This window comes from Sebastes umbrosus, chromosome 13, assembly GCF_015220745.1.
Source record: "Sebastes umbrosus isolate fSebUmb1 chromosome 13, fSebUmb1.pri, whole genome shotgun sequence".
Lineage (NCBI taxonomy): Eukaryota > Metazoa > Chordata > Actinopteri > Perciformes > Sebastidae > Sebastes > Sebastes umbrosus.
In genome coordinates, this window is record NC_051281.1 from 21,023,272 (window position 1) to 21,036,119 (window position 12,848).

The 12,848-nt window shown below is 40.7% G+C and overlaps 1 protein-coding gene and 1 long non-coding RNA gene across 3 annotated transcripts in view; one reads left to right on the plus strand and one right to left on the minus strand.

Annotated features, from left to right (window-relative positions):
* il1rapl1a (interleukin 1 receptor accessory protein-like 1a) overlaps positions 1-12,848 on the minus strand; it is a 204,018-nt gene that overhangs the window by 23,427 nt on the left and 167,743 nt on the right. The window lies entirely within an intron of this gene.
* On the plus strand, positions 11,866-12,627 carry LOC119500078. The gene is made up of 2 exons (XR_005209528.1): positions 11,866-12,002; positions 12,348-12,627. It is a non-coding gene; the product is annotated as an uncharacterized LOC119500078 (long non-coding RNA).

A 12,848-nucleotide genomic window follows, 5' to 3' on the forward strand; every position in this document is an offset into this window, starting at 1 on the left:
GAATCATCTTGTAGTGCACGGTTTAGCTGTAAAATGAGAAGGTTTGTGACCCAGCTGCCATGTTGAGATGGCTGGAAGGAACGCCAAGTACCGGTCACATGTCCGGCGCAAGAACCTCTCTCTCTGTAATGACCTGTGATTGGCCAAAGTCGCTCGTCACGGGCTAGATTTTTTAAAGTTTGAAAACAGAGCCATGAGGAGGTGCAGAAGTCTAATTATCTCTCAGAACACTTGAGTTACAATATGCTGAAAGGTTTTTATGGATTTTTTGCCCAATGATGCCAAAAACATTCTGCCTACTGCCACTTTAAGTTAAGTTTAGGGAACAATATTGTGTTTTGGGTTAAAATAACTATGAACACAAAGACAACTACACCTTGTTGGTTGGAAAAGTTAACACAGTGGTTTGTCCATTCTGGGCTACTGTAGAAACAGGACTCGCTCCGTATGTAGATATAAACGGCTCATTCTAAGATAACAAAAACACAAAGGCTCCTATTTTCAGGTGATTATACACTAAAGAAAACATACACTTTGGTCCAATGCCTAACCTTTGGTAACACACTGGTCCTTTAAGGACTTTCTCTGTTGGCTTAAAAGTTGAGTTTGTTCTTCAGAAGAATGAATGAAGAGGGATGGATATCAATCTCAACTTTTAAGCCAACATACCCAAAAACTCCTTTAAAGAGGATGATAGTGGGATATGATTGAAAGCTCCAGAGCAACTACTGTTTGTCCTTGTGTCGAGATTGTTTTGCCAAACTTCTATTTTCAAGATCGAAATGTTGAAAATAACATCCATTACACAGTTCCATTGACCGTTCACAAACAGAAACCATGTAAGCCATTCAAAACATGTAAGCCACTTCAGACATGTCTTTTATAGTGATGGCCGATAGTGAAAAGGATTGGCATCAAGGTTTACTGCTATACCATACAGAGCTCTATTATCATTATTACATCCATATATCCACGGTCACATCAGATCCTTCACCTGCATTTAATGTACTTTCCCCTCATTCTAGAGCCCTTCCTTTATTCCCAGAACACTCCAGTGTACAGTTGAAGCCAGCTGACATAACCTCTACACATACCGTATACAGCACACGACTACAGCTGCAGGTTAAATTAGCAGGCTTAAGAGCAACTGTGTTTGAAATGCTTTTGAAAAAGACATGCAAATATTAGCTATGACTAATATTTGGCATGACTCCGTCATTAGCCTCTGAGCCAGCATACAGCTATGATGTCGAGCCGGTTGAAGTTTGAGCAGATGGTGGGAACACTATTAACCAGGACTGGAACAATGAGGTGAATAATTCGCACACTATCAAGTTAAAGAGGAGGAGCAGCTTTTAAAATCTGCTCTCCCCTGCTGTCAAACCCCACAGCAGTACCATTATTATTATTATGATCTATTATTATTCCAGAGCGGTTCGTAACCCCTGGTAACTCACAGGAACGGTGTCTGTGTTGACTCTAACTGATCTTGAGGGTGACTTATTACCGAGACGTTGTTGTTTCTAAATGGGTGAGGTGGTAATGTGCACACACGGACCCCAGACCAGGCAGGCTGTAATCAGTCCTGATGATGTGAGCGTGTGTGTATGTGGAGGAGTTAAGAGTCCATCCATGACCACCTCGGGCGTCATAAACAGAAGAAACACACACACGTCTAAAAACCTGGATATTTAAAGTGCTTCCAGGTTTTGAAAGAAGAGTACAGTAAGTTTCAGATAAAAGCATCACGGTTGGTGAAGAAAGCCAAAGAAAGTTAAATTATCTTGGGATTCAGAGAGGCTTTTAAGAGAACAGCATGAACTAGAAAGGTGCACTCAGCAGAGTGCAGATCTCCGACAGGTGTGACTGTAACAACCACAGCTGTAATGTTTGATTGAATGAATACAACCCACAGTTGGCTAACCACCCATCTAGACAGCAAGTGTATCAGACGTGTTTTTCATTTGCACATCTCACACCACAGATACCCTCTCATTGTGAGGTTGATGCCGAATAAAAAGGCACGGAATAACTGGGTCTGCGGCGACGATGCAGTCAGCTGTGTGAGTAGTTCCGTTAGCTGTTAGCTAAACACAAAACACTTGTGTCTCACTTGTGGCCCTTACCGGCAGAGGGCCAGTTAAGAGTAGTGAGTGAGAAGTCAACAGTCAGCAATCAGTGGCAGTATCAAACAGCCAATAAAAGGTGTTTTGAGAAAGTGTGAGTCACTGCAACCACGAGAGGCTCTTGAGTATGCAGCCACAAATGAGCACCGAAAATATAATGCAGTTTGGTGCAGTAGTATGCGAGATTAGCCATGGACAGACACAGGGATGCACACACACTCACACACTCACACACACATGACCAATCTCATTATCTCCTGGCAGAGATAATAATAAAAAACAGGAACAAACTGAAAGATCTGTTCCAGCAGTATATTCACATTAGAGTGAGTCCTTTTCAGAGGCTTGCTTCACATTGTTAGGATAACTTGTATTGGCACCTGCAGTCAAAGTTCAACGTATCCTCATACAGTGGTTTGTATGACATCTTACAAAAAGTTGATTTTTCGTGTGTTTTCCGACGAATGTCCAACAACACGTGCCTGTGCAAGCCCCTGCTGTGCAGAACCTGTTTACGCAACAACTAAATGTTGACTTTTGGTTTCACACGGGACACAAACGGCCTCAGCGGTCTCCTGGATGTCCTGGTTGGGTCCAAAAGTCCCGTATTTTTGGACCCAACCATCCACCCCGACCAAATAGGGAGGGAGATTAAAGCAACACTGAGAACATGTTTTTGTTAGAAAGTGATGTTTCACAATGTGACAACTTTGGAAAATACATATTATAGGGCTGCAACTAACAATAACTTTCATCATCAATTAAGATGTGTATTATTTTCTCAGTCAATAATTCTTTCAGTCTAAAAATGTTTGAAAATAGTGAAAAATGTTCATCGTAATTTGTGACGTCTTAAAACAGTTGCCTTTGTCTCACCAATAGTCCAAAGCCCAAAGATATTCAGTCTACTATCATATAAGACAAAGAAAAGCATCAAATCCTCACATTTAAGAAGCTAGAACAAGGTAATCTTTGGTATTTTTGCTTGAAAAATGATTTTCGATTATGAAAATAGTCTAATATATTTGTCTCTTCTGATATATTTTTATAAAGGATATGGTTTAGAAGCACAACATTGGAAATTAAATATTAAAAGCATTACAAACAAAGATGAATCTTAATTAATATAATTTTAATTTTGTTGTGACATTATCATAATAATCCTGCAGTAAAAATGTATATTGTGACAGCCCTACTCACAATAGAAAGCAAACAAATGTGGACAGGACATGCCTTTAATAGACTGTTAACAAAACAAAGCCTTGGCTAAATACTTAATTAATAATAATTTCACAGGCTGCCAGCGATACTGGTTTACATTTACATTCGATAGGTACCTCCTTGGCCCTCTCTGTGGATTCTTTTGATATAAACCAAAAATTCAAGTCCATCACTGTGTCATTTTTTGAAGTTCACAAATAAATGTGCCATTACAAGACTTGGCAAGATGTGGTGTGAAAAATATCCCCCGCTGACTGAATGTGTGCCTTGTACAGCACAAGAGCATGATTAAGTGTTTCCATGAGTGTGTGTCTCTTTATGTGTGCACGTCTTTGTGTGTTGTTTCTGCCTTCACGCATGCGTGGGTGTGGAACAAATCCATGTAATCTGAGTGATTGACATCCTCCCCCCGGCTGAGAGTTGGTCACAGCGCCTTATGGAAATGAGATTTAAGATCCACCCTTTCTTTTACTTCTGCCCAGCATCTCTTAGAGTCTTAACAACTTCCACACAGACTGATTACGACTCTGGTCCACCACACGCTATATGATGGATAGAGGACAGTATAATTTGACGGGATACCTCTTGAACCTATTCATAACTGGATGTGCAGTGGAGGTGAAGTTGTATAAAATGCCAAAGTCCCATCCTCATTGTAATGTAGCCTCTGTACCCCTGGCATTCTTTCATTGGTCTATCTGAAAAGCTGAAATTGGAGACAAATGGGTATCTAATACTAGCCTGATATCACCAGATGAAATCGTAAATGCGAATTAGTCTGGAACCTCTCTGTTCATTTTCAGTTTCCAAGGGTCGTTATCAATGAGTTATTACTGAGTGCCCAGTGACCAGGTCCGCCCGTTGCAGATGGCCAATCACAGCACATTAGGGCAGAACTTGGCACAAAGTGCATGGGAAAAAAAAGTCATGTCTAGAAGGTAACCCTCAAATTGCAAAAACTTGCAAAAACTCTTGCGAGACTCGCTGCCCGATGACCTATCCTAACCTTAACCATTCAAGATCAATGCCTAACCTTAACTATTCTAGGTTAATGCCTAAACTTAACTATTCGAGATCAATGCCTAACCTTAACCATTCTAGGTTAATACCTAACCTTAACCATTCTAGGTTAATGCCTAACCTTAACTATTCAAGATCAATGCCTAACCTTAACTATTCTAGGTTAATGCCTAACCTTAACCATTCTAGGTTAATGCCTAACCTTAACCATTCTAGGTTAATGCCTAAACTTAACTATTCGAGATCAATACCTAACCTTAACCATTCTAGATGAATGCCTAACCTTAACCATTCTAGGTTAATACCTAACCTTAACTATTCGAGATCAATGCCTAACCTTAACCATTCTAGGTTAATACCTAACCTTAACCATTCTAGGTGAATGCTTTACCTTAACCATTTCGCATGAGTTTTGCAATTTACATGTTACCTTCTAGACACGACCCAAAAAAATTATGCCTGAGTGACGGAAAAATATAAATAGACAACAGCGTGCATAGATGAGCTGGTATATTATGAGTTGGTATATTAAACACGAAATATGGCAAACACATCTTTCTTCTTAAGAAAACCTTTAAGTGCAGTTGATTGTTCTTCTTTAAGCAAAAATATACCATCCAATTTGTTCAATACTGACGGGATAGCAGCTTCAACAGAAAGTTCAACATCAGCTGCAGCCATCTCGGTTGTTTTCGAAAATGCCTCAAAAATGCTCCTCTTTACGGCCTTCGTCTCAAACACGCCCCATATTAGATAAAAGGCTGCTGCAAATCTGTCCAAAGCGGAGGGGGACCAGACACATCTGAGAGAGCAAATAAAACATGAGCTCACAGATTTGTCTGGTTCCCAGGCAAAAACTGGCCTAAACCTCATGATTATTTTGTAAGCACTTAGCAACAGAACTTCAAGTGTCACGCAAGTGCTGTCAAAGCGGGAAAACAGCTAGCCTGGCTCTGTCCAAAAGTAAAAAAAATCTGCCTACCAACACCTTTAAAGCTCACTAATTCACACCTTATTTATCGTTTGTTTGGGCACAGCGACTTCCTGGAGCCAGGCATGAATTAATCCCACACATAACCTCCTGTAAAAACACAACATGGCGTTTTTACGCTTTGGCTTTTGTAGAAGTTAAACAAACAAGATATAACATGTTAACTTGTTGGACAGAGCCAGGTTATCAAGCTTTTATGCTAAGCTAAGCTAGCCGGCAGTTGGCTCTTAATTTGTTTATAAGCAAGTGAGTAGTATTGATCTTTTCATCTAACTCTTTTTGCCCAAAATGTCAAACTATTCCTTTAAAGAGCAACTAACAGCAGGTGCAAATCTTGTTTTTGCAAGTGCTTTAAATACTCACCTTGCACTTAAAATAAGTGCATTCATGTCAAATAAAAATATAAACAGAAAACCACATCATGCCTTTTTCAAAGAATCATAAAAAAGCCCTCTAATAGAAAATACATAAATACAAAATACATACAGTACATTGGCTCTCTTCATTGCATGGCCAAATGAATGGATGAATGAGACCAAGACCAAGAATGGTGCTCGCACTTAAAGAGACTATATAATGACGTGTGCTCCAGAGGGTCATATATTTGATTTGCATCAACCCTTGGTGCATGTTTGGCTGATTTCACAGTATTTGGGATAATTAGGCATCACGGAGCTGGCACTCAGATTCAGACAGAGGAATACTTTCCAAGCCAGAAGAGAGGAAAACAAACCTTGCACAGAAAAAACACGCTGCAGATGCTGTCCAAAATTCAGCACAGATGCACGGCGCACACAGTGAGATTGACAGATATGCAGACAGAAGGGCAGATGAATGAACAGACAGGCAGAAAAAAAAGAAACAATAAAACCGCGCGCATACAAACATGATTACAAACGAACAGACGCAAACATGCACGTCAATGTCATTTCTGTCTTTTCTGTCTCATCTCTTTCTCCTAGGATCCACTGAATAGGCCCGTTGTCTTTCACATGTCACTGCTTGGAGCAGAGTTGGATTGTGCGTTTTCTTTGTGCGCCGACAGCCACCACCATATTTTATTTGTAGAATAAGCAACAATCGGGAGTGCTCTCTGAATAAGTCATAGTCAGAGTGTGTTTGATGTTTCATAACACACTCTGGTCTTCATCACAACCCAATGTTCTCTTAGTGCTCTATTTTCAAGGCAGGGCGAAGTCTGGCACAAGAAGCGATACCACATGTTGGTGTTGGCTTCGCCCTGAAGTGCACTTTGCACATTTGTTTGATTTTCTTGCCCTGTGCAGGTGGGAGGACCGGCACAGTGAGTTGGAAGTTCCACGTGAACCAAGCGAGCTGAGGTGTTGGTATTTTGTTAAAAACAAGGTATCTATTCAGCTTCATTAAAATGTCACTCATTTTGGACATTTTCATCACACATATATCAGCTTCCAAATTCCATTTTAGCTGATACTACTATATCAGCTAGTATAATTTGAGAAGTGTGGCACCAAAACAAAGTGCTATTACGTTCAATGATAAGTTGGAAGTTGCTGTGATGAAATCATGCACAATTGCTGCAAAAAATGTTTGCCCAATGATGCAAAAAACGTTCTGGCTACTGCTGGTTTAAACACAATAATTTCTGACAAACATTACATGCATGAGATGGTGAGAGTGCATGAAATGTAAAAAGTTTGCACAGTTGACGGTGAAAATATGATATTATATTAGAAAACCAGTCAACACCCAATCACATCCTCGGGACTGCCTGTTCCTACCAGTCCTCACTCTGCATCCAAAAATCACGAGGTTACCAAGGGAAACAGCTGCGTGCAACATCTCCCTTTTTCATCTTGTCTTGTAAAAGCACTGTTTCATTTTTAAAAGCATTCTTAAATGCAATATGATGTCGCACAGCAAGATAAAGATCCCGTCCAGTAAAAACAACATGTTTTGAATTTCACTTTGTCCAATACAGATTTTCCACAAAAGTGTTCACTAATTCATTAAAGTTTGTTCTGAGTGTCAGCTGAAGATTTTCACTTGTGCTTGTGTAATAAGATTTTTAGGCCATGATGATCGTTTTCCAAACTAGTTGTGATGTGAAAAAACGATTTTGCCCATATGTGCATGTCTCCAGCTCACAGTAAAGCAGACAAATGTGAAAACGGCTTTCTGGTGACAAACTCTCAACATACTGTATCAATCTGTACAGTGAAGGTCAAACATTCAAAGGAAGCAACCATAAGGAATATCAATTATTGAGCTTTATTTAGATTATTACTTATAGATTATGAAGAAATGTCATTTGTTTGTCATTGTTTTTGCACCCATTGAACCAACTATCTCTTCACTTATATTTAGAAACATTGTTGTTGTAAAAACCAGTAGGCTTTTAGAACAATTTGACTTAAACCTGCAGTAGGCAGAATGTTTTTGGCATCATTGGGCAAAAAATCCATAATAACCTTTCGACATATTGTAATTCAAGTGTTCTGAGAGATAACTAGACTTTCTGCACCTCCTCATGGCTCTGTTCTCAGGCTTTAAAAAATCGAACCCGTGACGGGCGACTTTGGCCAATCACAGGTCATTTTAGAGGGAGAGCGTTCCTACTGAGTGTTCCTATTGGCTGTGCTCTAGCTGGTGGGCGGTGCTTGGTATTTCCTCAACTAATGTCAGGTCACAAACTTTCTCATTTTACATCTCAACAGTACACTACAGGATGTTTCTGAAAACATTTGAAAAATAGGCATTACAGTAACAGAATATTGATTCATATTTGATCAGCGCTGCTTAGTTTGACTGTTTGATGGGAGTTCGCGAGTGATTGACAGCTGCTCAGAGACGACAGGCTCCAGCTCAGCTCTGATTGGTTGTTTTCCTCCGGTCTGTGAAATCTTCAAACCTATCAAATTATACTGGCAGTAACGTCTTGATGTATTACAGATGAAAAGCACAATTTTTTAAACGTCAACATATGACGAGTTAAGAGCGGCAGAGTTAAAGCAGCTTTGTTTTCAGCTTGAGTTTATCAAATGAGATTATAAGGCGAGCTATAATAATGAGAGAACTTTTTCATTTCATGTATATATCTCTTCATCTGAAGTGAAAACATGAATGTACAAGGCTTTCACACAGAACAGCGTTATTCTACAGCCCTGCTTTTGACAGAGACTGTAATTTCAGAGTTTGAGCGTTTTAAGCATTAATTAAAATCGCCAAGCAGAAAGTGCCTGTGTGTGCACATTATGTACTGTATATGAGCGCCTGTGTGTGTGTGTGGGAGAGAGATTGTGTTTGTGAAGATTTCCTGTGGATATCGCTGCAGGAGAATCTGATACAAGTCCTGTCAGTCATGATTCTTCCCCCACAAGGTGTGAAACAAGCATGAAAAAGTGCACACAGTACTGTGTAATCCTTTTTCTGCACACACAAGGATAAGAGAGCGAACAACACACGCAATACATACACACATGTGGCTTTGAACAACAAATATCTGATGTGTGTAGAAAATCTTTGTGGTATATTTGAGACTGCTTTCAATAAATTACTGCTATATACGTGTGTGTGTGTGTGTGTGGGTTCAATGTAGCAAAGGGAGGTGCATCCATCTGCGTGGTTAAAAATGGATCATCACTATGGAAAGTGGCAGTGAAGAAAGTCCCTAGTGCATGTTGCATATGATAATACATATACAGTATTTCTGTATACTATCTGCATGCAGCCTCAGATTCACCCCACAGTAGCACACTTTCACAATATACACACTCTAGTCAAGGGCAAGAGAGTGAGATGAGTTTGGGTGAGGCAGAAAGTGATAAAAAAAAAAACAAGCATTGAGAAAAGACGGTGAACGACAGCTAGTCAGCATCAACAACATCCCCTTGAGATTCCTTGAAATTTTCATTCCCATCGCTAAAAATATCTGATCCCGCTTCGTCGTCCAAACTCATCCGTCAGTGTGGAGGGAGGGTGGCAGGGGATGGGTGGGGGAGGGGGGTGTTTACTGTTTTCTGGTTGTATCAGGAGTGTGGTGTTGAGCTCAGAAAAGTCCTAATCTGTCTGTCAACATTTTTTTTTATATAGCTGCCTGCAGGTTACCATGACAACGCCTACTGTGCTGGGTAGGAGCAGCTCTGCGGGCTCCGTCAGGACCAGAAAACACAGTAAAGACAGGTACTCTGCCACATTAGGACCTCTGTGGCTTTGCGCCGATGGCAGGCAGAAATCAGAGTCGGCTTTTAATTGGAGGAGGCGGGCCAAAACGACATTCTGGGTGCACGCAAGCCGGAAAATACTTGTTTCATCAAGCTGCTTTTGAAACATTTTTTTTTTTTAACCTGCAAATAAGCCCTACTGCATGTAAAGATGTGGCATTTTTGTTCATGGCGTAGCAGCGAGCTGATGTGGAACAATGACGATAGGCTGAACTGATTACTTTTTACTCTGCATTGCGGAGGAGTGCAGGTCGGCGCGAGGTGGGGGAATCGGAGGGGTGAGAAGTGCAGCGAAAGAGCGGATTGGAGGATTTTGGAAGAAATAAGTGGAGGAATGAGTAAGGGCAATGAGAATATGAAAGAGTTGGGGGCCCAGCCCCTCGGCCTCTCTTCTGTTCTAATATCATCCCCTCTCCAGAGACAAGCCCTTAATTACCATTACAGGCCTGAGAGCTTTTAACAGAGGAGAATCCTGCTTCTTCTCCTCTCTGTCGCTCCTTCTCCCCGTTTGTTCCGTGGCCCCCGATGATCCATCAGGGAAATGTCAGCCTTTAATTACCGGTAAAAATTAAAGCCTTTGTGAACAGGTAGTCGGTGCCCCCCTTTCCTCTGCTAATCGTCCCTTTTTGATGACATAATAGGTGCTCTGTCCGAGGCAGCGGAAGACAGAGGCCTATTATACCGTGAGAGGCACTGTGGGGGATTATGCGATGATGAACTAAATAAACGCTCCTTTATCTTTCTAGCAATTTCATACTGACTGAGGGATCAATGTGGCATCCAGTGCCTCTCCCTCAGTCCTCAGCCATATCCCATGACAGTATGACACCACGGCAGTAGAGATAAAATTCCTCAATACACCAGAGCTCAATGTTGTGAACCTTGCCTTTCCAACCTCTCTTCACCCTGTCATACTGTAATCCAGACATTTAGATACTACTGTGTCTTGTTCTCTGACAAAGTGTCTTTGTCGCAAACGTCTCATCATCGCTGCAGGCTCCACATCCTCCCTTTCTTTTATGCCTCTTTTATTTTTTTACGCCAGAGGGTTTGGGGACCACTTTCCCCACCGCTGCGAGTTCATGTGAAATCTCCTTTTATGGTCAAAATGAGACCAAAGAGAATGTAATTTTCCCTCAATGACACTGGGAGTCATCCTTCTAAACACTGTCTTTCAACTGCCTCAGGAAAGCCGGGGGGCAAAATTGCCACTGACCAAGAAAATATATTGAAAATGAAAACGTACGTCAATCCCTGTGATGACGAAAGTGACAATGCAAAGGAAAATCGAAGAGAGAGAAAGAGAATGGTAAGAACGTTGCGGCTAAAAGACGAGTGCAGACATGCAGAGCGTAAGAGGGAGGGAGCTGTAATTGGCTCCTGTCCAGGGCGCTGGAGGCCAATTAAATGGTGTGATTTGAACACTTGACGAGGAACATCACTTTAACGAATGGCCCAAGAGAGGCCTGGCTGCAGGCGCTGACCCACTGACCAGAATACCAACTGAGGCCAGACTAAAGCAATCAAAACCAGAGCTCACTAACCAAGATCAGGGCACAACCAACCCTGACCATCCACTATTAGCCCAGATGTAACAGTGGACTTTATCACACACTTGTGTCATCTTATTTCTGTCAACAGAAAGGCCCTCTAATCCCTCACCACTCCATATTTCCAAACTGAAATGATGAACAATGCCGCCTGTGAGGAAAGCAGGTTGGGATCTGTGAAAGGTCTTTTGAATGGACTTAAGAAACAACATGATGATCACACTAACATGTACTTTCTTAATAACTATTGGTCTAAATACCTTTGGGGAAAACATGGTCAATGATAATTATTGATGGGCAAATGTAATAAGTGATTGTAAAATGTGATGATACACCAATAAATGTCAAATAAAGCTAAAAGTTATAGTTTAGTAATAACAGTTCAGTTGTTAGAAGTAAGACAAAATCAAAAAGCATCCGTCACACAGCAAGTCACATAGTTTAGAGTTTACAGGCTTGTGACTGATGAATCATGGAAAATCTGGTCGGGAAAAGTGAATGACGAGTTGACCACTCCTCAGTAACCACTGCTGAGAAGGCTAATGAGGCAGGTAAGGCACCTATAGTATATATATATATAGAATGGTTAAGGTTAGACATTGAACTCAAATAGTTAAAGTTAGACATTGACCTCGAATAGTTAAGGTAAGGTATTGACTTCAATGATTAAGGTTAGGTATTGACCTTGAATGGTTAAGGTTTGGTTTTGACCTTCAATGGTTGAGGTTAGGTATTGACCTCGAATGGTTAAGGTTAGGTATTGACCTCCAATGGTTGAGGTTAGGTATTGAGCTTGAATGGTTGAGGTTAGGTATTGACCTCCAATGGCTGAGGTTAGGTATTGACCTTGAATGGTTAAGGTTAGGTATTGACCTTCAATGGTTGGGGTTAGGTATTGACATCCAATGGCTGAGGTTAGGTATTGACCTTGAATGGTTAGGTATTGACCTTCAATGGTTGAGGTTAGGTATTGACCTTGAATGGTTAAGGTTAGGTATTGACCTCCAATGGTTGAGGTTAGGTATTGACCTTGAATGGTTAAGGTTAGGTATTGACCTTCAATGGTTGAGGTTAGGTATTGACCTCCAATGGCTGAGGTTAGGTATTGACCTTGAATGGTTAAGGTTAGGTATTGACCTTCAATGGTTGAGGTTAGGTATTGACCTTGAATGGTTAAGGTTAGGTATTGACCTTCAATGGTTGAGGTTAGGTATTGACCTCGAATAGTTAAGGTTAGGCATTGACCTCGAATGGTTAAAGTTAGGTATTGACCTTGAATGGTTAAGGTTAGGCATTGACCTCTAATAGTTAAGGTTAGGATAGGTCGTCGGTCAGCGAGTCACGCAAGAGTTTTTGGAGGTTTTCGCTATTTGTGGGTTTACTTCTAGAGAAAGGATTCAGGCAATTTGCAATAACTTTGACTAAGAAGTTAGAACTCAGCTGGTTTGTTGCTTGGCAGCTAACAGTAAAGTTAGCTAGTCTGCTTAGTTTTTGTAGTTTTAGTTGACCCATATATAAAAAAGAAGAAAATCTCTCAAGTGATGCCAGCCTCCCTGGTCTCTTCGGCATTATCAATATGTATTAAATGAATTGTAGCTGTTTTAATATTGTTGTTCTTGTAATTTGAGATGTCCAATTAGTTTTTATGTAATCAGTTTAGGCTAATGATCATGTTTGAAACTTGGAATTTCCATTTCACATTTCACTTTTTAATGATATCCTCAATGTTCCTGATCTA